The sequence below is a fragment of the Phyllobates terribilis genome, unplaced genomic scaffold, assembly GCF_046119375.1.
Source record: "Phyllobates terribilis strain yellow unplaced genomic scaffold, ASM4611937v1 Scaffold_249__1_contigs__length_2872098, whole genome shotgun sequence".
Lineage (NCBI taxonomy): Eukaryota > Metazoa > Chordata > Amphibia > Anura > Dendrobatidae > Phyllobates > Phyllobates terribilis.
Genome location: NW_027363009.1, coordinates 1,046,753 through 1,067,331, shown reverse-complemented (window position 1 = coordinate 1,067,331; position 20,579 = coordinate 1,046,753). Strand labels below are relative to the sequence as shown.

The window sequence follows — 20,579 nt, the reverse complement described above, 5'->3', positions numbered from 1 at the left end:
GACAGCCAGCAGCAGCAGCAGCAGGAGAGGTAATTAATCAGCAACCCTCCTGCTAAGGGTAGACAGCTGCTCGTTCCACCCCCCCCCCGCCTTAATTGGTTCTCCTCCCTTCCAACGGTGTTGAGGCGGGTGGGAACAGCCGGGGGTTGAGGGTACTGTGCTAAAAGAGGTGGAGTTATGCAGATCTAAAACGCGTGGATTGCAGCAGCAGCAAGCCGAAAAGTGCAGGCATGTGAGGGATCTAGAGGTTGACAGCATGTCTTCTTAACGGGAGTCCAGGTGGCCATCTCCACAAATGGACTTTTCAGAATCCTTGGGTGGCACCGTAGTCGGAAACCAATTCTGGTTATCGCTTCTCGGCCTTTTGGCTAAGATCAAGTGTAGTATCTGTTCTTATCAGTTTAATATCTGATACGTCCCCTATCTGGGGACCATATATTAAATGGATTTTTAGAACAGGGAGATGGAAAAAGAGCTTGCTCTGTCCACTCCACGCATTGACCTGGTATTGCAGTATCTCCAGGACCGGTGCACCCCTTCTTTAATGCAGTTTCTAAAATCAGAAAGAATTGAATTCAATGCTTTTTGTTCATTTTGCTTGTTTGTCGGATTTTGGGATGGACTCTTTGGCTTTGCTTTTCTTCTCCTCATTGGATTTTTCATGTTAAAAGTTGCAGAAGCCAGATGACAAGCTCATTTTGGTTCAACTTCAGCAACTGTGCATTGCATTGCCATGTAATGTAATGTAATGCAATGCTATCTATCTAGCTCTCCCTCTATACTTCCTTTTGGATAAACAGACATATTAGGCAAGCATTTTGGAGCTTTCACCTAAATAACTACAGGTGGTGAGATAAGCTGCACAATATAATTGACCTTTCAGTATATTGTTGCACACACACCATCTATTTAGCAAATGCCCTTGTTATCAACAGCAGCCTTTTAAACTCACCTGAGCTAACAGGTATGTGAGCTGGTTACTCTGCTGCGCTTAAAATTTCTTTTTTGGTTTGCTACAATGCCTTTTCTGAAACGTTGTCTCCCTCTGCTGGAACACTGACTTCTTTCATTTAATGCCTGCAGACTATAAAAGAGAAACCAACCCAAAAAGTTTGGTTGATTAGTCTGTGGCATTCTTTTAAACTGTTGCTTATGGCGGTCTCTGTGAGCTTCTCAGTGACATTCAGCCATCCAGGTATCCCGCCTGCAGTAGACGGAATGTGGCAATGGAACGCTGGCTGCGCGTGTCATAATAGGCTCTGAGCCTTTATATACCTGCGCACAGCAGCAGCCACCTTCAGTCTGCTGCTGGACAGCCAGCAGCAGCAGCAGCAGGAGAGGTAATTAATCAGCAACCCTCCTGCTAAGGGTAGACAGCTGCTCGTTCCACCCCCCCCCCGCCTTAATTGGTTCTCCTCCCTTCCAACGGTGTTGAGGCGGGTGGGAACAGCCGGGGGTTGAGGGTACTGTGCTAAAAGAGGTGGAGTTATGCAGATCTAAAACGCGTGGATTGCAGCAGCAGCAAGCCGAAAAGTGCAGGCATGTGAGGGATCTAGAGGTTGACAGCATGTCTTCTTAACGGGAGTCCAGGTGGCCATCTCCACAAATGGACTTTTCAGAATCCTTGGGTGGCACCGTAGTCGGAAACCAATTCTGGTTATCGCTTCTCGGCCTTTTGGCTAAGATCAAGTGTAGTATCTGTTCTTATCAGTTTAATATCTGATACGTCCCCTATCTGGGGACCATATATTAAATGGATTTTTAGAACAGGGAGATGGAAAAAGAGCTTGCTCTGTCCACTCCACGCATTGACCTGGTATTGCAGTATCTCCAGGACCGGTGCACCCCTTCTTTAATGCAGTTTCTAAAATCAGAAAGAATTGAATTCAATGCTTTTTGTTCATTTTGCTTGTTTGTCGGATTTTGGGATGGACTCTTTGGCTTTGCTTTTCTTCTCCTCATTGGATTTTTCATGTTAAAAGTTGCAGAAGCCAGATGACAAGCTCATTTTGGTTCAACTTCAGCAACTGTGCATTGCATTGCCATGTAATGTAATGTAATGCAATGCTATCTATCTAGCTCTCCCTCTATACTTCCTTTTGGATAAACAGACATATTTGGCAAGCATTTTGGAGCTTTCACCTAAATAACTACAGGTGGTGAGATAAGCTGCACAATATAATTGACCTTTCAGTATATTGTTGCACACACACCATCTATTTAGCAAATGCCCTTGTTATCAACAGCAGCCTTTTAAACTCACCTGAGCTAACAGGTATGTGAGCTGGTTACTCTGCTGCGCTTAAAATTTCTTTTTTGGTTTGCTACAATGCCTTTTCTGAAACGTTGTCTCCCTCTGCTGGAACACTGACTTCTTTCATTTAATGCCTGCAGACTATAAAAGAGAAACCAACCCAAAAAGTTTGGTTGATTAGTCTGTGGCATTCTTTTAAACTGTTGCTTATGGCGGTCTCTGTGAGCTTCTCAGTGACATTCAGCCATCCAGGTATCCCGCCTGCAGTAGACGGAATGTGGCAATGGAACGCTGGCTGCGCGTGTCATAATAGGCTCTGAGCCTTTATATACCTGCGCACAGCAGCAGCCACCTTCAGTCTGCTGCTGGACAGCCAGCAGCAGCAGCAGCAGGAGAGGTAATTAATCAGCAACCCTCCTGCTAAGGGTAGACAGCTGCTCGTTCCACCCCCCCCCCGCCTTAATTGGTTCTCCTCCCTTCCAACGGTGTTGAGGCGGGTGGGAACAGCCGGGGGTTGAGGGTACTGTGCTAAAAGAGGTGGAGTTATGCAGATCTAAAACGCGTGGATTGCAGCAGCAGCAAGCCGAAAAGTGCAGGCATGTGAGGGATCTAGAGGTTGACAGCATGTCTTCTTAACGGGAGTCCAGGTGGCCATCTCCACAAATGGACTTTTCAGAATCCTTGGGTGGCACCGTAGTCGGAAACCAATTCTGGTTATCGCTTCTCGGCCTTTTGGCTAAGATCAAGTGTAGTATCTGTTCTTATCAGTTTAATATCTGATACGTCCCCTATCTGGGGACCATATATTAAATGGATTTTTAGAACAGGGAGATGGAAAAAGAGCTTGCTCTGTCCACTCCACGCATTGACCTGGTATTGCAGTATCTCCAGGACCGGTGCACCCCTTCTTTAATGCAGTTTCTAAAATCAGAAAGAATTGAATTCAATGCTTTTTGTTCATTTTGCTTGTTTGTCGGATTTTGGGATGGACTCTTTGGCTTTGCTTTTCTTCTCCTCATTGGATTTTTCATGTTAAAAGTTGCAGAAGCCAGATGACAAGCTCATTTTGGTTCAACTTCAGCAACTGTGCATTGCATTGCCATGTAATGTAATGTAATGCAATGCTATCTATCTAGCTCTCACTCTATACTTCCTTTTGGATAAACAGACATATTAGGCAAGCATTTTGGAGCTTTCACCTAAATAACTACAGGTGGTGAGATAAGCTGCACAATATAATTGACCTTTCAGTATATTGTTGCACACACACCATCTATTTAGCAAATGCCCTTGTTATCAACAGCAGCCTTTTAAACTCACCTGAGCTAACAGGTATGTGAGCTGGTTACTCTGCTGCGCTTAAAATTTCTTTTTTGGTTTGCTACAATGCCTTTTCTGAAACGTTGTCTCCCTCTGCTGGAACACTGACTTCTTTCATTTAATGCCTGCAGACTATAAAAGAGAAACCAACCCAAAAAGTTTGGTTGATTAGTCTGTGGCATTCTTTTAAACTGTTGCTTATGGCGGTCTCTGTGAGCTTCTCAGTGACATTCAGCCATCCAGGTATCCCGCCTGCAGTAGACGGAATGTGGCAATGGAACGCTGGCTGCGCGTGTCATAATAGGCTCTGAGCCTTTATATACCTGCGCACAGCAGCAGCCACCTTCAGTCTGCTGCTGGACAGCCAGCAGCAGCAGCAGCAGGAGAGGTAATTAATCAGCAACCCTCCTGCTAAGGGTAGACAGCTGCTCGTTCCACCCCCCCCCCGCCTTAATTGGTTCTCCTCCCTTCCAACGGTGTTGAGGCGGGTGGGAACAGCCGGGGGTTGAGGGTACTGTGCTAAAAGAGGTGGAGTTATGCAGATCTAAAACGCGTGGATTGCAGCAGCAGCAAGCCGAAAAGTGCAGGCATGTGAGGGATCTAGAGGTTGACAGCATGTCTTCTTAACGGGAGTCCAGGTGGCCATCTCCACAAATGGACTTTTCAGAATCCTTGGGTGGCACCGTAGTCGGAAACCAATTCTGGTTATCGCTTCTCGGCCTTTTGGCTAAGATCAAGTGTAGTATCTGTTCTTATCAGTTTAATATCTGATACGTCCCCTATCTGGGGACCATATATTAAATGGATTTTTAGAACAGGGAGATGGAAAAAGAGCTTGCTCTGTCCACTCCACGCATTGACCTGGTATTGCAGTATCTCCAGGACCGGTGCACCCCTTCTTTAATGCAGTTTCTAAAATCAGAAAGAATTGAATTCAATGCTTTTTGTTCATTTTGCTTGTTTGTCGGATTTTGGGATGGACTCTTTGGCTTTGCTTTTCTTCTCCTCATTGGATTTTTCATGTTAAAAGTTGCAGAAGCCAGATGACAAGCTCATTTTGGTTCAACTTCAGCAACTGTGCATTGCATTGCCATGTAATGTAATGTAATGCAATGTTATCTATCTAGCTCTCACTCTATACTTCCTTTTGGATAAACAGACATATTAGGCAAGCATTTTGGAGCTTTCACCTAAATAACTACAGGTGGTGAGATAAGCTGCACAATATAATTGATCTTTCAGTATATTGTTGCACACACACCATCTATTTAGCAAATGCCCTTGTTATCAACAGCAGCCTTTTAAACTCACCTGAGCTAACAGGTATGTGAGCTGGTTACTCTGCTGCGCTTAAAATTTCTTTTTTGGTTTGCTACAATGCCTTTTCTGAAACGTTGTCTCCCTCTGCTGGAACACTGACTTCTTTCATTTAATGCCTGCAGACTATAAAAGAGAAACCAACCCAAAAAGTTTGGTTGATTAGTCTGTGGCATTCTTTTAAACTGTTGCTTATGGCGGTCTCTGTGAGCTTCTCAGTGACATTCAGCCATCCAGGTATCCCGCCTGCAGTAGACGGAATGTGGCAATGGAACGCTGGCTGCGCGTGTCATAATAGGCTCTGAGCCTTTATATACCTGCGCACAGCAGCAGCCACCTTCAGTCTGCTGCTGGACAGCCAGCAGCAGCAGCAGCAGGAGAGGTAATTAATCAGCAACCCTCCTGCTAAGGGTAGACAGCTGCTCGTTCCACCCCCCCCCAGCCTTAATTGGTTCTCCTCCCTTCCAACGGTGTTGAGGCGGGTGGGAACAGCCGGGGGTTGAGGGTACTGTGCTAAAAGAGGTGGAGTTATGCAGATCTAAAACGCGTGGATTGCAGCAGCAGCAAGCCGAAAAGTGCAGGCATGTGAGGGATCTAGAGGTTGACAGCATGTCTTCTTAACGGGAGTCCAGGTGGCCATCTCCACAAATGGACTTTTCAGAATCCTTGGGTGGCACCGTAGTCGGAAACCAATTCTGGTTATCGCTTCTCGGCCTTTTGGCTAAGATCAAGTGTAGTATCTTTCGAAAAGGCGGTTTTGGATGTTGGCCGCCCTAGTAGATTGATACATTATGCACACTGGGGTTTAGGCGCTTGTTAGTACGCCAGGTGGCTAATATAGTCATCTGGTGGAAAGCATGGCCCCCCAGGATCGACGCCATTGGGCCGGGGAAGATCGAAAGCCCGAAGTGTGAAGTGCCCCAGGAGTGGTGACCCTGGGGTGCCTTAACTCACTGGGATTGGGAACCCCACTTGAGTTTATGGCACATTTGCACAAGCACTTCAAATTTTCTTTCTTCGCACACACCCTTATTCCGGGCCTTCTGGCCTTAGGATGGGGAATTTTTCAATTCCCGGTCGAAGGTCCGGGCAGTATTATACTGTGAAACCTTCACTATTTATTTAATTTCTTTGTCACTGTGTGTCCACTTATTCACGTGTGTCACGTCCTACTAGGATTTTGTCGGGATGCGGTTCCCTTACGGGTTCCTCTCTTGGCAGGTCTAGGGGGGGAGTGTGTGGCCATCAGGTTCCGCTCCCCCCTGAACCCCCCTGGCTCTCCTCTTTTGGGAGGAGAGCGTTGTTGGCTCCCCTCTTCCGGGAGGGGAGCACAGTCTTTGGCTCCCAGTGCCTTGCTCGGGTGAGAACTCGGGCAGGTGCTGGGGGTAAGATTGGGTCGCCTCTGGCTTCGGCTGGAGGTGGCTTTTTGTCCCTGTTCCTCGCTGTGGCCTTTTGGCTCGGAGGGACGGGGAATGGTTTGGGGGACCCTTCTCCTTTTGGAGAGGGTTTCAAGAAGACCAGCATCCTAGTGCACTTTTTTTGTGGCACTTGTCACATTTTTAAGCGCACTCGGGTTTTGTACACGAATTCGGGCTTTCGATAAAAAAAAAAAAAAAAATCTGTTCTTATCAGTTTAATATCTGATACGTCCCCTATCTGGGGACCATATATTAAATGGATTTTTAGAACAGGGAGATGGAAAAAGAGCTTGCTCTGTCCACTCCACGCATTGACCTGGTATTGCAGTATCTCCAGGACCGGTGCACCCCTTCTTTAATGCAGTTTCTAAAATCAGAAAGAATTGAATTCAATGCTTTTTGTTCATTTTGCTTGTTTGTCGGATTTTGGGATGGACTCTTTGGCTTTGCTTTTCTTCTCCTCATTGGATTTTTCATGTTAAAAGTTGCAGAAGCCAGATGACAAGCTCATTTTGGTTCAACTTCAGCAACTGTGCATTGCATTGCCATGTAATGTAATGTAATGCAATGTTATCTATCTAGCTCTCACTCTATACTTCCTTTTGGATAAACAGACATATTAGGCAAGCATTTTGGAGCTTTCACCTAAATAACTACAGGTGGTGAGATAAGCTGCACAATATAATTGATCTTTCAGTATATTGTTGCACACACACCATCTATTTAGCAAATGCCCTTGTTATCAACAGCAGCCTTTTAAACTCACCTGAGCTAACAGGTATGTGAGCTGGTTACTCTGCTGCGCTTAAAATTTCTTTTTTGGTTTGCTACAATGCCTTTTCTGAAACGTTGTCTCCCTCTGCTGGAACACTGACTTCTTTCATTTAATGCCTGCAGACTATAAAAGAGAAACCAACCCAAAAAGTTTGGTTGATTAGTCTGTGGCATTCTTTTAAACTGTTGCTTATGGCGGTCTCTGTGAGCTTCTCAGTGACATTCAGCCATCCAGGTATCCCGCCTGCAGTAGACGGAATGTGGCAATGGAACGCTGGCTGCGCGTGTCATAATAGGCTCTGAGCCTTTATATACCTGCGCACAGCAGCAGCCACCTTCAGTCTGCTGCTGGACAGCCAGCAGCAGCAGCAGCAGGAGAGGTAATTAATCAGCAACCCTCCTGCTAAGGGTAGACAGCTGCTCGTTCCACCCCCCCCCCCGCCTTAATTGGTTCTCCTCCCTTCCAACAGTGTTGAGGCGGGTGGGAACAGCCGGGGGTTGAGGGTACTGTGCTAAAAGAGGTGGAGTTATGCAGATCTAAAACGCGTGGATTGCAGCAGCAGCAAGCCGAAAAGTGCAGGCATGTGAGGGATCTAGAGGTTGACAGCATGTCTTCTTAACGGGAGTCCAGGTGGCCATCTCCACAAATGGACTTTTCAGAATCCTTGGGTGGCACCGTAGTCGGAAACCAATTCTGGTTATCGCTTCTCGGCCTTTTGGCTAAGATCAAGTGTAGTATCTGTTCTTATCAGTTTAATATCTGATACGTCCCCTATCTGGGGACCATATATTAAATGGATTTTTAGAACAGGGAGATGGAAAAAGAGCTTGCTCTGTCCACTCCACGCATTGACCTGGTATTGCAGTATCTCCAGGACCGGTGCACCCCTTCTTTAATGCAGTTTCTAAAATCAGAAAGAATTGAATTCAATGCTTTTTGTTCATTTTGCTTGTTTGTCGGATTTTGGGATGGACTCTTTGGCTTTGCTTTTCTTCTCCTCATTGGATTTTTCATGTTAAAAGTTGCAGAAGCCAGATGACAAGCTCATTTTGGTTCAACTTCAGCAACTGTGCATTGCATTGCCATGTAATGTAATGTAATGCAATGCTATCTATCTAGCTCTCCCTCTATACTTCCTTTTGGATAAACAGACATATTAGGCAAGCATTTTGGAGCTTTCACCTAAATAACTACAGGTGGTGAGATAAGCTGCACAATATAATTGACCTTTCAGTATATTGTTGCACACACACCATCTATTTAGCAAATGCCCTTGTTATCAACAGCAGCCTTTTAAACTCACCTGAGCTAACAGGTATGTGAGCTGGTTACTCTGCTGCGCTTAAAATTTCTTTTTTGGTTTGCTACAATGCCTTTTCTGAAACGTTGTCTCCCTCTGCTGGAACACTGACTTCTTTCATTTAATGCCTGCAGACTATAAAAGAGAAACCAACCCAAAAAGTTTGGTTGATTAGTCTGTGGCATTCTTTTAAACTGTTGCTTATGGCGGTCTCTGTGAGCTTCTCAGTGACATTCAGCCATCCAGGTATCCCGCCTGCAGTAGACGGAATGTGGCAATGGAACGCTGGCTGCGCGTGTCATAATAGGCTCTGAGCCTTTATATACCTGCGCACAGCAGCAGCCACCTTCAGTCTGCTGCTGGACAGCCAGCAGCAGCAGCAGGAGAGGTAATTAATCAGCAACCCTCCTGCTAAGGGTAGACAGCTGCTCGTTCCACCCCCCCCCCGCCTTAATTGGTTCTCCTCCCTTCCAACGGTGTTGAGGCGGGTGGGAACAGCCGGGGGTTGAGGGTACTGTGCTAAAAGAGGTGGAGTTATGCAGATCTAAAACGCGTGGATTGCAGCAGCAGCAAGCCGAAAAGTGCAGGCATGTGAGGGATCTAGAGGTTGACAGCATGTCTTCTTAACGGGAGTCCAGGTGGCCATCTCCACAAATGGACTTTTCAGAATCCTTGGGTGGCACCGTAGTCGGAAACCAATTCTGGTTATCGCTTCTCGGCCTTTTGGCTAAGATCAAGTGTAGTATCTGTTCTTATCAGTTTAATATCTGATACGTCCCCTATCTGGGGACCATATATTAAATGGATTTTTAGAACAGGGAGATGGAAAAAGAGCTTGCTCTGTCCACTCCACGCATTGACCTGGTATTGCAGTATCTCCAGGACCGGTGCACCCCTTCTTTAATGCAGTTTCTAAAATCAGAAAGAATTGAATTCAATGCTTTTTGTTCATTTTGCTTGTTTGTCGGATTTTGGGATGGACTCTTTGGCTTTGCTTTTCTTCTCCTCATTGGATTTTTCATGTTAAAAGTTGCAGAAGCCAGATGACAAGCTCATTTTGGTTCAACTTCAGCAACTGTGCATTGCATTGCCATGTAATGTAATGTAATGCAATGCTATCTATCTAGCTCTCCCTCTATACTTCCTTTTGGATAAACAGACATATTAGGCAAGCATTTTGGAGCTTTCACCTAAATAACTACAGGTGGTGAGATAAGCTGCACAATATAATTGACCTTTCAGTATATTGTTGCACACACACCATCTATTTAGCAAATGCCCTTGTTATCAACAGCAGCCTTTTAAACTCACCTGAGCTAACAGGTATGTGAGCTGGTTACTCTGCTGCGCTTAAAATTTCTTTTTTGGTTTGCTACAATGCCTTTTCTGAAACGTTGTCTCCCTCTGCTGGAACACTGACTTCTTTCATTTAATGCCTGCAGACTATAAAAGAGAAACCAACCCAAAAAGTTTGGTTGATTAGTCTGTGGCATTCTTTTAAACTGTTGCTTATGGCGGTCTCTGTGAGCTTCTCAGTGACATTCAGCCATCCAGGTATCCCGCCTGCAGTAGACGGAATGTGGCAATGGAACGCTGGCTGCGCGTGTCATAATAGGCTCTGAGCCTTTATATACCTGCGCACAGCAGCAGCCACCTTCAGTCTGCTGCTGGACAGCCAGCAGCAGCAGCAGGAGAGGTAATTAATCAGCAACCCTCCTGCTAAGGGTAGACAGCTGCTCGTTCCACCCCCCCCCCCCGCCTTAATTGGTTCTCCTCCCTTCCAACGGTGTTGAGGCGGGTGGGAACAGCCGGGGGTTGAGGGTACTGTGCTAAAAGAGGTGGAGTTATGCAGATCTAAAACGCGTGGATTGCAGCAGCAGCAAGCCGAAAAGTGCAGGCATGTGAGGGATCTAGAGGTTGACAGCATGTCTTCTTAACGGGAGTCCAGGTGGCCATCTCCACAAATGGACTTTTCAGAATCCTTGGGTGGCACCGTAGTCGGAAACCAATTCTGGTTATCGCTTCTCGGCCTTTTGGCTAAGATCAAGTGTAGTATCTGTTCTTATCAGTTTAATATCTGATACGTCCCCTATCTGGGGACCATATATTAAATGGATTTTTAGAACAGGGAGATGGAAAAAGAGCTTGCTCTGTCCACTCCACGCATTGACCTGGTATTGCAGTATCTCCAGGACCGGTGCACCCCTTCTTTAATGCAGTTTCTAAAATCAGAAAGAATTGAATTCAATGCTTTTTGTTCATTTTGCTTGTTTGTCGGATTTTGGGATGGACTCTTTGGCTTTGCTTTTCTTCTCCTCATTGGATTTTTCATGTTAAAAGTTGCAGAAGCCAGATGACAAGCTCATTTTGGTTCAACTTCAGCAACTGTGCATTGCATTGCCATGTAATGTAATGTAATGCAATGCTATCTATCTAGCTCTCCCTCTATACTTCCTTTTGGATAAACAGACATATTAGGCAAGCATTTTGGAGCTTTCACCTAAATAACTACAGGTGGTGAGATAAGCTGCACAATATAATTGACCTTTCAGTATATTGTTGCACACACACCATCTATTTAGCAAATGCCCTTGTTATCAACAGCAGCCTTTTAAACTCACCTGAGCTAACAGGTATGTGAGCTGGTTACTCTGCTGCGCTTAAAATTTCTTTTTTGGTTTGCTACAATGCCTTTTCTGAAACGTTGTCTCCCTCTGCTGGAACACTGACTTCTTTCATTTAATGCCTGCAGACTATAAAAGAGAAACCAACCCAAAAAGTTTGGTTGATTAGTCTGTGGCATTCTTTTAAACTGTTGCTTATGGCGGTCTCTGTGAGCTTCTCAGTGACATTCAGCCATCCAGGTATCCCGCCTGCAGTAGACGGAATGTGGCAATGGAACGCTGGCTGCGCGTGTCATAATAGGCTCTGAGCCTTTATATACCTGCGCACAGCAGCAGCCACCTTCAGTCTGCTGCTGGACAGCCAGCAGCAGCAGCAGCAGGAGAGGTAATTAATCAGCAACCCTCCTGCTAAGGGTAGACAGCTGCTCGTTCCACCCCCCCCCTCGCCTTAATTGGTTCTCCTCCCTTCCAACGGTGTTGAGGCGGGTGGGAGCAGCCGGGGGTTGAGGGTACTGTGCTAAAAGAGGTGGAGTTATGCAGATCTAAAACGCGTGGATTGCAGCAGCAGCAAGCCGAAAAGTGCAGGCATGTGAGGGATCTAGAGGTTGACAGCATGTCTTCTTAACGGGAGTCCAGGTGGCCATCTCCACAAATGGACTTTTCAGAATCCTTGGGTGGCACCGTAGTCGGAAACCAATTCTGGTTATCGCTTCTCGGCCTTTTGGCTAAGATCAAGTGTAGTATCTGTTCTTATCAGTTTAATATCTGATACGTCCCCTATCTGGGGACCATATATTAAATGGATTTTTAGAACAGGGAGATGGAAAAAGAGCTTGCTCTGTCCACTCCACGCATTGACCTGGTATTGCAGTATCTCCAGGACCGGTGCACCCCTTCTTTAATGCAGTTTCTAAAATCAGAAAGAATTGAATTCAATGCTTTTTGTTCATTTTGCTTGTTTGTCGGATTTTGGGATGGACTCTTTGGCTTTGCTTTTCTTCTCCTCATTGGATTTTTCATGTTAAAAGTTGCAGAAGCCAGATGACAAGCTCATTTTGGTTCAACTTCAGCAACTGTGCATTGCATTGCCATGTAATGTAATGTAATGCAATGCTATCTATCTAGCTCTCCCTCTATACTTCCTTTTGGATAAACAGACATATTAGGCAAGCATTTTGGAGCTTTCACCTAAATAACTACAGGTGGTGAGATAAGCTGCACAATATAATTGACCTTTCAGTATATTGTTGCACACACACCATCTATTTAGCAAATGCCCTTGTTATCAACAGCAGCCTTTTAAACTCACCTGAGCTAACAGGTATGTGAGCTAGTTACTCTGCTGCGCTTAAAATTTCTTTTTTGGTTTGCTACAATGCCTTTTCTGAAACGTTGTCTCCCTCTGCTGGAACACTGACTTCTTTCATTTAATGCCTGCAGACTATAAAAGAGAAACCAACCCAAAAAGTTTGGTTGATTAGTCTGTGGCATTCTTTTAAACTGTTGCTTATGGCGGTCTCTGTGAGCTTCTCAGTGACATTCAGCCATCCAGGTATCCCGCCTGCAGTAGACGGAATGTGGCAATGGAACGCTGGCTGCGTGTGTCATAATAGGCTCTGAGCCTTTATATACCTGCGCACAGCAGCAGCCACCTTCAGTCTGCTGCTGGACAGCCAGCAGCAGCAGCAGCAGGAGAGGTAATTAATCAGCAACCCTCCTGCTAAGGGTAGACAGCTGCTCGTTCCACCCCCCCCCCCCCGCCTTAATTGGTTCTCCTCCCTTCCAACGGTGTTGAGGCGGGTGGGAACAGCCGGGGGTTGAGGGTACTGTGCTAAAAGAGGTGGAGTTATGCAGATCTAAAACGCGTGGATTACAGCAGCAGCAAGCCGAAAAGTGCAGGCATGTGAGGGATCTAGAGGTTGACAGCATGTCTTCTTAACGGGAGTCCAGGTGGCCATCTCCACAAATGGACTTTTCAGAATCCTTGGGTGGCACCGTAGTCGGAAACCAATTCTGGTTATCGCTTCTCGGCCTTTTGGCTAAGATCAAGTGTAGTATCTGTTCTTATCAGTTTAATATCTGATACGTCCCCTATCTGGGGACCATATATTAAATGGATTTTTAGAACAGGGAGATGGAAAAAGAGCTTGCTCTGTCCACTCCACGCATTGACCTGGTATTGCAGTATCTCCAGGACCGGTGCACCCCTTCTTTAATGCAGTTTCTAAAATCAGAAAGAATTGAATTCAATGCTTTTTGTTCATTTTGCTTGTTTGTCGGATTTTGGGATGGACTCTTTGGCTTTGCTTTTCTTCTCCTCATTGGATTTTTCATGTTAAAAGTTGCAGAAGCCAGATGACAAGCTCATTTTGGTTCAACTTCAGCAACTGTGCATTGCATTGCCATGTAATGTAATGTAATGCAATGCTATCTATCTAGCTCTCCCTCTATACTTCCTTTTGGATAAACAGACATATTAGGCAAGCATTTTGGAGCTTTCACCTAAATAACTACAGGTGGTGAGATAAGCTGCACAATATAATTGACCTTTCAGTATATTGTTGCACACACACCATCTATTTAGCAAATGCCCTTGTTATCAACAGCAGCCTTTTAAACTCACCTGAGCTAACAGGTATGTGAGCTGGTTACTCTGCTGCGCTTAAAATTTCTTTTTTGGTTTGCTACAATGCCTTTTCTGAAACGTTGTCTCCCTCTGCTGGAACACTGACTTCTTTCATTTAATGCCTGCAGACTATAAAAGAGAAACCAACCCAAAAAGTTTGGTTGATTAGTCTGTGGCATTCTTTTAAACTGTTGCTTATGGCGGTCTCTGTGAGCTTCTCAGTGACATTCAGCCATCCAGGTATCCCGCCTGCAGTAGACGGAATGTGGCAATGGAACGCTGGCTGCGCGTGTCATAATAGGCTCTGAGCCTTTATATACCTGCGCACAGCAGCAGCCACCTTCAGTCTGCTGCTGGACAGCCAGCAGCAGCAGCAGCAGGAGAGGTAATTAATCAGCAACCCTCCTGCTAAGGGTAGACAGCTGCTCGTTCCACCCCCCCCCCCGCCTTAATTGGTTCTCCTCCCTTCCAACGGTGTTGAGGCGGGTGGTAACAGCCGGGGGTTGAGGGTACTGTGCTAAAAGAGGTGGAGTTATGCAGATCTAAAACGCGTGGATTGCAGCAGCAGCAAGCCGAAAAGTGCAGGCATGTGAGGGATCTAGAGGTTGACAGCATGTCTTCTTAACGGGAGTCCAGGTGGCCATCTCCACAAATGGACTTTTCAGAATCCTTGGGTGGCACCGTAGTCGGAAACCAATTCTGGTTATCGCTTCTCGGCCTTTTGGCTAAGATCAAGTGTAGTATCTGTTCTTATCAGTTTAATATCTGATACGTCCCCTATCTGGGGACCATATATTAAATGGATTTTTAGAACAGGGAGATGGAAAAAGAGCTTGCTCTGTCCACTCCACGCATTGACCTGGTATTGCAGTATCTCCAGGACCGGTGCACCCCTTCTTTAATGCAGTTTCTAAAATCAGAAAGAATTGAATTCAATGCTTTTTGTTCATTTTGCTTGTTTGTCGGATTTTGGGATGGACTCTTTGGCTTTGCTTTTCTTCTCCTCATTGGATTTTTCATGTTAAAAGTTGCAGAAGCCAGATGACAAGCTCATTTTGGTTCAACTTCAGCAACTGTGCATTGCATTGCCATGTAATGTAATGTAATGCAATGCTATCTATCTAGCTCTCCCTCTATACTTCCTTTTGGATAAACAGACATATTAGGCAAGCATTTTGGAGCTTTCACCTAAATAACTACAGGTGGTGAGATAAGCTGCACAATATAATTGACCTTTCAGTATATTGTTGCACACACACCATCTATTTAGCAAATGCCCTTGTTATCAACAGCAGCCTTTTAAACTCACCTGAGCTAACAGGTATGTGAGCTGGTTACTCTGCTGCGCTTAAAATTTCTTTTTTGGTTTGCTACAATGCCTTTTCTGAAACGTTGTCTCCCTCTGCTGGAACACTGACTTCTTTCATTTAATGCCTGCAGACTATAAAAGAGAAACCAACCCAAAAAGTTTGGTTGATTAGTCTGTGGCATTCTTTTAAACTGTTGCTTATGGCGGTCTCTGTGAGCTTCTCAGTGACATTCAGCCATCCAGGTATCCCGCCTGCAGTAGACGGAATGTGGCAATGGAACGCTGGCTGCGCGTGTCATAATAGGCTCTGAGCCTTTATATACCTGCGCACAGCAGCAGCCACCTTCAGTCTGCTGCTGGACAGCCAGCAGCAGCAGCAGCAGGAGAGGTAATTAATCAGCAACCCTCCTGCTAAGGGTAGACAGCTGCTCGTTCCACCCCCCCCCCCCCCGCCTTAATTGGTTCTCCTCCCTTCCAACGGTGTTGAGGCGGGTGGTAACAGCCGGGGGTTGAGGGTACTGTGCTAAAAGAGGTGGAGTTATGCAGATCTAAAACGCGTGGATTGCAGCAGCAGCAAGCCGAAAAGTGCAGGCATGTGAGGGATCTAGAGGTTGACAGCATGTCTTCTTAACGGGAGTCCAGGTGGCCATCTCCACAAATGGACTTTTCAGAATCCTTGGGTGGCACCGTAGTCGGAAACCAATTCTGGTTATCGCTTCTCGGCCTTTTGGCTAAGATCAAGTGTAGTATCTGTTCTTATCAGTTTAATATCTGATACGTCCCCTATCTGGGGACCATATATTAAATGGATTTTTAGAACAGGGAGATGGAAAAAGAGCTTGCTCTGTCCACTCCACGCATTGACCTGGTATTGCAGTATCTCCAGGACCGGTGCACCCCTTCTTTAATGCAGTTTCTAAAATCAGAAAGAATTGAATTCAATGCTTTTTGTTCATTTTGCTTGTTTGTCGGATTTTGGGATGGACTCTTTGGCTTTGCTTTTCTTCTCCTCATTGGATTTTTCATGTTAAAAGTTGCAGAAGCCAGATGACAAGCTCATTTTGGTTCAACTTCAGCAACTGTGCATTGCATTGCCATGTAATGTAATGTAATGCAATGCTATCTATCTAGCTCTCCCTCTATACTTCCTTTTGGATAAACAGACATATTAGGCAAGCATTTTGGAGCTTTCACCTAAATAACTACAGGTGGTGAGATAAGCTGCACAATATAATTGACCTTTCAGTATATTGTTGCACACACACCATCTATTTAGCAAATGCCCTTGTTATCAACAGCAGCCTTTTAAACTCACCTGAGCTAACAGGTATGTGAGCTGGTTACTCTGCTGCGCTTAAAATTTCTTTTTTGGTTTGCTACAATGCCTTTTCTGAAACGTTGTCTCCCTCTGCTGGAACACTGACTTCTTTCATTTAATGCCTGCAGACTATAAAAGAGAAACCAACCCAAAAAGTTTGGTTGATTAGTCTGTGGCATTCTTTTAAACTGTTGCTTATGGCGGTCTCTGTGAGCTTCTCAGTGACATTCAGCCATCCAGGTATCCCGCCTGCAGTAGACGGAATGTGGCAATGGAACGCTGGCTGCGCGTGTCATAATAGGCTCTGAGCCTTTATATACCTGCGCACAGCAGCAGCCACCTTCAGTCTGCTGCTGGACAGCCAGCAGCAGCAGCAGCAGGAGAGGTAATTAATCAGCAACCCTCCTGCTAAGGGTAGACAGCTGCTCGTTCCACCCCCCCCCCCCCGCCTTAATTGGTTCTCCTCCCTTCCAACGGTGTTGAGGCGGGTGGGAACAGCCGGGGGTTGAGGGTACTGTGCTAAAAGAGGTGGAGTTATGCAGATCTAAAACGCGTGGATTGCAGCAGCAGCAAGCCGAAAAGTGCAGGCATGTGAGGGATCTAGAGGTTGACAGCATGTCTTCTTAACGGGAGTCCAGGTGGCCATCTCCACAAATGGACTTTTCAGAATCCTTGGGTGGCACCGTAGTCGGAAACCAATTCTGGTTATCGCTTCTCGGCCTTTTGGCTAAGATCAAGTGTAGTATCTGTTCTTATCAGTTTAATATCTGATACGTCCCCTATCTGGGGACCATATATTAAATGGATTTTTAGAACAGGGAGATGGAAAAAGAGCTTGCTCTGTCCACTCCACGCATTGACCTGGTATTGCAGTATCTCCAGGACCGGTGCACCCCTTCTTTAATGCAGTTTCTAAAATCAGAAAGAATTGAATTCAATGCTTTTTGTTCATTTTGCTTGTTTGTCGGATTTTGGGATGGACTCTTTGGCTTTGCTTTTCTTCTCCTCATTGGATTTTTCATGTTAAAAGTTGCAGAAGCCAGATGACAAGCTCATTTTGGTTCAACTTCAGCAACTGTGCATTGCATTGCCATGTAATGTAATGTAATGCAATGCTATCTATCTAGCTCTCCCTCTATACTTCCTTTTGGATAAACAGACATATTAGGCAAGCATTTTGGAGCTTTCACCTAAATAACTACAGGTGGTGAGATAAGCTGCACAATATAATTGACCTTTCAGTATATTGTTGCACACACACCATCTATTTAGCAAATGCCCTTGTTATCAACAGCAGCCTTTTAAACTCACCTGAGCTAACAGGTATGTGAGCTGGTTACTCTGCTGCGCTTAAAATTTCTTTTTTGGTTTGCTACAATGCCTTTTCTGAAACGTTGTCTCCCTCTGCTGGAACACTGACTTCTTTCATTTAATGCCTGCAGACTATAAAAGAGAAACCAACCCAAAAAGTTTGGTTGATTAGTCTGTGGCATTCTTTTAAACTGTTGCTTATGGCGGTCTCTGTGAGCTTCTCAGTGACATTCAGCCATCCAGGTATCCCGCCTGCAGTAGACGGAATGTGGCAATGGAACGCTGGCTGCGCGTGTCATAATAGGCTCTGAGCCTTTATATACCTGCGCACAGCAGCAGCCACCTTCAGTCTGCTGCTGGACAGCCAGCAGCAGCAGCAGCAGGAGAGGTAATTAATCAGCAACCCTCCTGCTAAGGGTAGACAGCTGCTCGTTCCACCCCCCCCCCCCCGCCTTAATTTGTTCTCCTCCCTTCCAACGGTGTTGAGGCGGGTGGGAACAGCCGGGGGTTGAGGGTACTATGCTAAAAGAGGTGGAGTTATGCAGATCTAAAACGCGTGGATTGCAGCAGCAGCAAGCCGAAAAGTGCAGGCATGTGAGGGATCTAGAGGTTGACAGCATGTCTTCTTAACGGGAGTCCAGGTGGCCATCTCCACAAATGGACTTTTCAGAATCCTTGGGTGGCACCGTAGTCGGAAACCAATTCTGGTTATCGCTTCTCGGCCTTTTGGCTAAGATCAAGTGTAGTATCTGTTCTTATCAGTTTAATATCTGATACGTCCCCTATCTGGGGACCATATATTAAATGGATTTTTAGAACAGGGAGATGGAAAAAGAGCTTGCTCTGTCCACTCCACGCATTGACCTGGTATTGCAGTATCTCCAGGACCGGTGCACCCCTTCTTTAATGCAGTTTCTAAAATCAGAAAGAATTGAATTCAATGCTTTTTGTTCATTTTGCTTGATTGTCGGATTTTGGGATGGACTCTTTGGCTTTGCTTTTCTTCTCCTCATTGGATTTTTCATGTTAAAAGTTGCAGAAGCCAGATGACAAGCTCATTTTGGTTCAACTTCAGCAACTGTGCATTGCATTGCCATGTAATGTAATGTAATGCAATGCTATCTATCTAGCTCTCCCTCTATACTTCCTTTTGGATAAACAGACATATTAGGCAAGCATTTTGGAGCTTTCACCTAAATAACTACAGGTGGTGAGATAAGCTGCACAATATAATTGACCTTTCAGTATATTGTTGCACACACACCATCTATTTAGCAAATGCCCTTGTTATCAACAGCAGCCTTTTAAACTCACCTGAGCTAACAGGTATGTGAGCTGGTTACTCTGCTGCGCTTAAAATTTCTTTTTTGGTTTGCTACAATGCCTTTTCTGAAACGTTGTCTCCCTCTGCTGGAACACTGACTTCTTTCATTTAATGCCTGCAGACTATAAAAGAGAAACCAACCCAAAAAGTTTGGTTGATTAGTCTGTGGCATTCTTTTAAACTGTTGCTTATGGCGGTCTCTGTGAGCTTCTCAGTGACATTCAGCCATCCAGGTATCCCGCCTGCAGTAGACGGAATGTGGCAATGGAACGCTGGCTGCGCGTGTCATAATAGGCTCTGAGCCTTTATATACCTGCGCACAGCAGCAGCCACCTTCAGTCTGCTGCTGGACAGCCAGCAGCAGCAGCAGCAGGAGAGGTAATTAATCAGCAACCCTCCTGCTAAGGGTAGACAGCTGCTCGTTCCACCCCCCCCCCCCCCGCCTTAATTGGTTCTCCTCCCTTCCAACGGTGTTGAGGCGGGTGGTAACAGCCGGGGGTTGAGGGTCCTGTGCTAAAAGAGGTGGAGTTATGCAGATCTAAAACGCGTGGATTGCAGCAGCAGCAAGCCGAAAAGTGCAGGCATGTGAGGGATCTAGAGGTTGACAGCATGTCTTCTTAACGGGAGTCCAGGTGGCCATCTCCACAAATGGACTTTTCAGAATCCTTGGGTGGCACCGTAGTCGGAAACCAATTCTGGTTATCGCTTCTCGGCCTTTTGGCTAAGATCAAGTGTAGTATCTGTTCTTATCAGTTTAATATCTGATACGTCCCCTATCTGGGGACCATATATTAAATGGATTTTTAGAACAGGGAGATGGAAAAAGAGCTTGCTCTGTCCACTCCACGCATTGACCTGGTATTGCAGTATCTCCAGGACCGGTGCACCCCTTCTTTAATGCAGTTTCTAAAATCAGAAAGAATTGAATTCAATGCTTTTTGTTCATTTTGCTTGTTTGTCGGATTTTGGGATGGACTCTTTGGCTTTGCTTTTCTTCTCCTCATTGGATTTTTCATGTTAAAAGTTGCAGAAGCCAGATGACAAGCTCATTTTGGTTCAACTTCAGCAACTGTGCATTGCATTGCCATGTAATGTAATGTAATGCAATGCTATCTATCTAGCTCTCCCTCTATACTTCCTTTTGGATAAACAGACATATTAGGCAAGCATTTTGGAGCTTTCACCTAAATAACTACAGGTGGTGAGATAAGCTGCACAATATAATTGACCTTTCAGTATATTGTTGCACACACACCATCTATTTAGCAAATGCCCTTGTTATCAACAGCAGCCTTTTAAACTCACCTGAGCTAACAGGTATGTGAGCTGGTTACTCTGCTGCGCTTAAAATTTCTTTTTTGGTTTGCTACAATGCCTTTTCTGAAACGTTGTCTCCCTCTGCTGGAACACTGACTTCTTTCATTTAATGCCTGCAGACTATAAAAGAGAAACCAACCCAAAAAGTTTGGTTGATTAGTCTGTGGCATTCTTTTAAACTGTTGCTTATGGCGGTCTCTGTGAGCTTCTCAGTGACATTCAGCCATCCAGGTATCCCGCCTGCAGTAGACGGAATGTGGCAATGGAACGCTGGCTGCGCGTGTCATATTAGGCTCTGAGCCTTTATATACCTGCGCACAGCAGCAGCCACCTTCAGTCTGCTGCTGGACAGCCAGCAGCAGCAGC

At 45.5% G+C, this 20,579-nt stretch overlaps 15 non-coding genes and 1 pseudogene across 15 annotated transcripts; all 16 read left to right on the top strand.

Moving 5' to 3' along the window:
* The first annotated feature begins 348 nt into the window (after positions 1-348).
* LOC141217740 (U2 spliceosomal RNA) lies at positions 349-539 on the top strand. The gene has a single exon (XR_012286518.1). It is a non-coding gene; the product is annotated as a U2 spliceosomal RNA (small nuclear RNA).
* A 1,120-nt stretch (positions 540-1,659) lies between these two features.
* Positions 1,660-1,850, top strand: LOC141217739 (U2 spliceosomal RNA). The gene has a single exon (XR_012286517.1). It is a non-coding gene; the product is annotated as a U2 spliceosomal RNA (small nuclear RNA).
* A 1,120-nt stretch (positions 1,851-2,970) lies between these two features.
* Positions 2,971-3,161, top strand: LOC141217738 (U2 spliceosomal RNA). The gene has a single exon (XR_012286516.1). It is a non-coding gene; the product is annotated as a U2 spliceosomal RNA (small nuclear RNA).
* Positions 3,162-4,281: 1,120 nt separating this feature from the next.
* LOC141217737 (U2 spliceosomal RNA) lies at positions 4,282-4,472 on the top strand. The gene has a single exon (XR_012286515.1). It is a non-coding gene; the product is annotated as a U2 spliceosomal RNA (small nuclear RNA).
* A 1,120-nt stretch (positions 4,473-5,592) lies between these two features.
* On the top strand, positions 5,593-5,684 carry LOC141218432 (U2 spliceosomal RNA; annotated as a pseudogene).
* Positions 5,685-6,478: 794 nt separating this feature from the next.
* Positions 6,479-6,662, top strand: LOC141218379 (U2 spliceosomal RNA). Its single transcript, XR_012287125.1, has one exon. It is a non-coding gene; the product is annotated as a U2 spliceosomal RNA (small nuclear RNA).
* Positions 6,663-7,783: 1,121 nt separating this feature from the next.
* LOC141217736 (U2 spliceosomal RNA) lies at positions 7,784-7,974 on the top strand. Its single transcript, XR_012286514.1, has one exon. It is a non-coding gene; the product is annotated as a U2 spliceosomal RNA (small nuclear RNA).
* A 1,117-nt stretch (positions 7,975-9,091) lies between these two features.
* LOC141217735 (U2 spliceosomal RNA) lies at positions 9,092-9,282 on the top strand. Its single transcript, XR_012286513.1, has one exon. It is a non-coding gene; the product is annotated as a U2 spliceosomal RNA (small nuclear RNA).
* A 1,119-nt stretch (positions 9,283-10,401) lies between these two features.
* LOC141217734 (U2 spliceosomal RNA) lies at positions 10,402-10,592 on the top strand. The gene has a single exon (XR_012286512.1). It is a non-coding gene; the product is annotated as a U2 spliceosomal RNA (small nuclear RNA).
* A 1,121-nt stretch (positions 10,593-11,713) lies between these two features.
* On the top strand, positions 11,714-11,904 carry LOC141217733 (U2 spliceosomal RNA). Its single transcript, XR_012286511.1, has one exon. It is a non-coding gene; the product is annotated as a U2 spliceosomal RNA (small nuclear RNA).
* A 1,123-nt stretch (positions 11,905-13,027) lies between these two features.
* LOC141217732 (U2 spliceosomal RNA) lies at positions 13,028-13,218 on the top strand. The gene has a single exon (XR_012286510.1). It is a non-coding gene; the product is annotated as a U2 spliceosomal RNA (small nuclear RNA).
* A 1,121-nt stretch (positions 13,219-14,339) lies between these two features.
* LOC141217731 (U2 spliceosomal RNA) lies at positions 14,340-14,530 on the top strand. The gene has a single exon (XR_012286509.1). It is a non-coding gene; the product is annotated as a U2 spliceosomal RNA (small nuclear RNA).
* Positions 14,531-15,654: 1,124 nt separating this feature from the next.
* Positions 15,655-15,845, top strand: LOC141217729 (U2 spliceosomal RNA). The gene has a single exon (XR_012286507.1). It is a non-coding gene; the product is annotated as a U2 spliceosomal RNA (small nuclear RNA).
* A 1,123-nt stretch (positions 15,846-16,968) lies between these two features.
* LOC141217728 (U2 spliceosomal RNA) lies at positions 16,969-17,159 on the top strand. Its single transcript, XR_012286506.1, has one exon. It is a non-coding gene; the product is annotated as a U2 spliceosomal RNA (small nuclear RNA).
* A 1,123-nt stretch (positions 17,160-18,282) lies between these two features.
* LOC141217727 (U2 spliceosomal RNA) lies at positions 18,283-18,473 on the top strand. Its single transcript, XR_012286505.1, has one exon. It is a non-coding gene; the product is annotated as a U2 spliceosomal RNA (small nuclear RNA).
* Positions 18,474-19,597: 1,124 nt separating this feature from the next.
* On the top strand, positions 19,598-19,788 carry LOC141217725 (U2 spliceosomal RNA). The gene has a single exon (XR_012286504.1). It is a non-coding gene; the product is annotated as a U2 spliceosomal RNA (small nuclear RNA).
* The last annotated feature ends 791 nt before the right edge of the window (positions 19,789-20,579 follow it).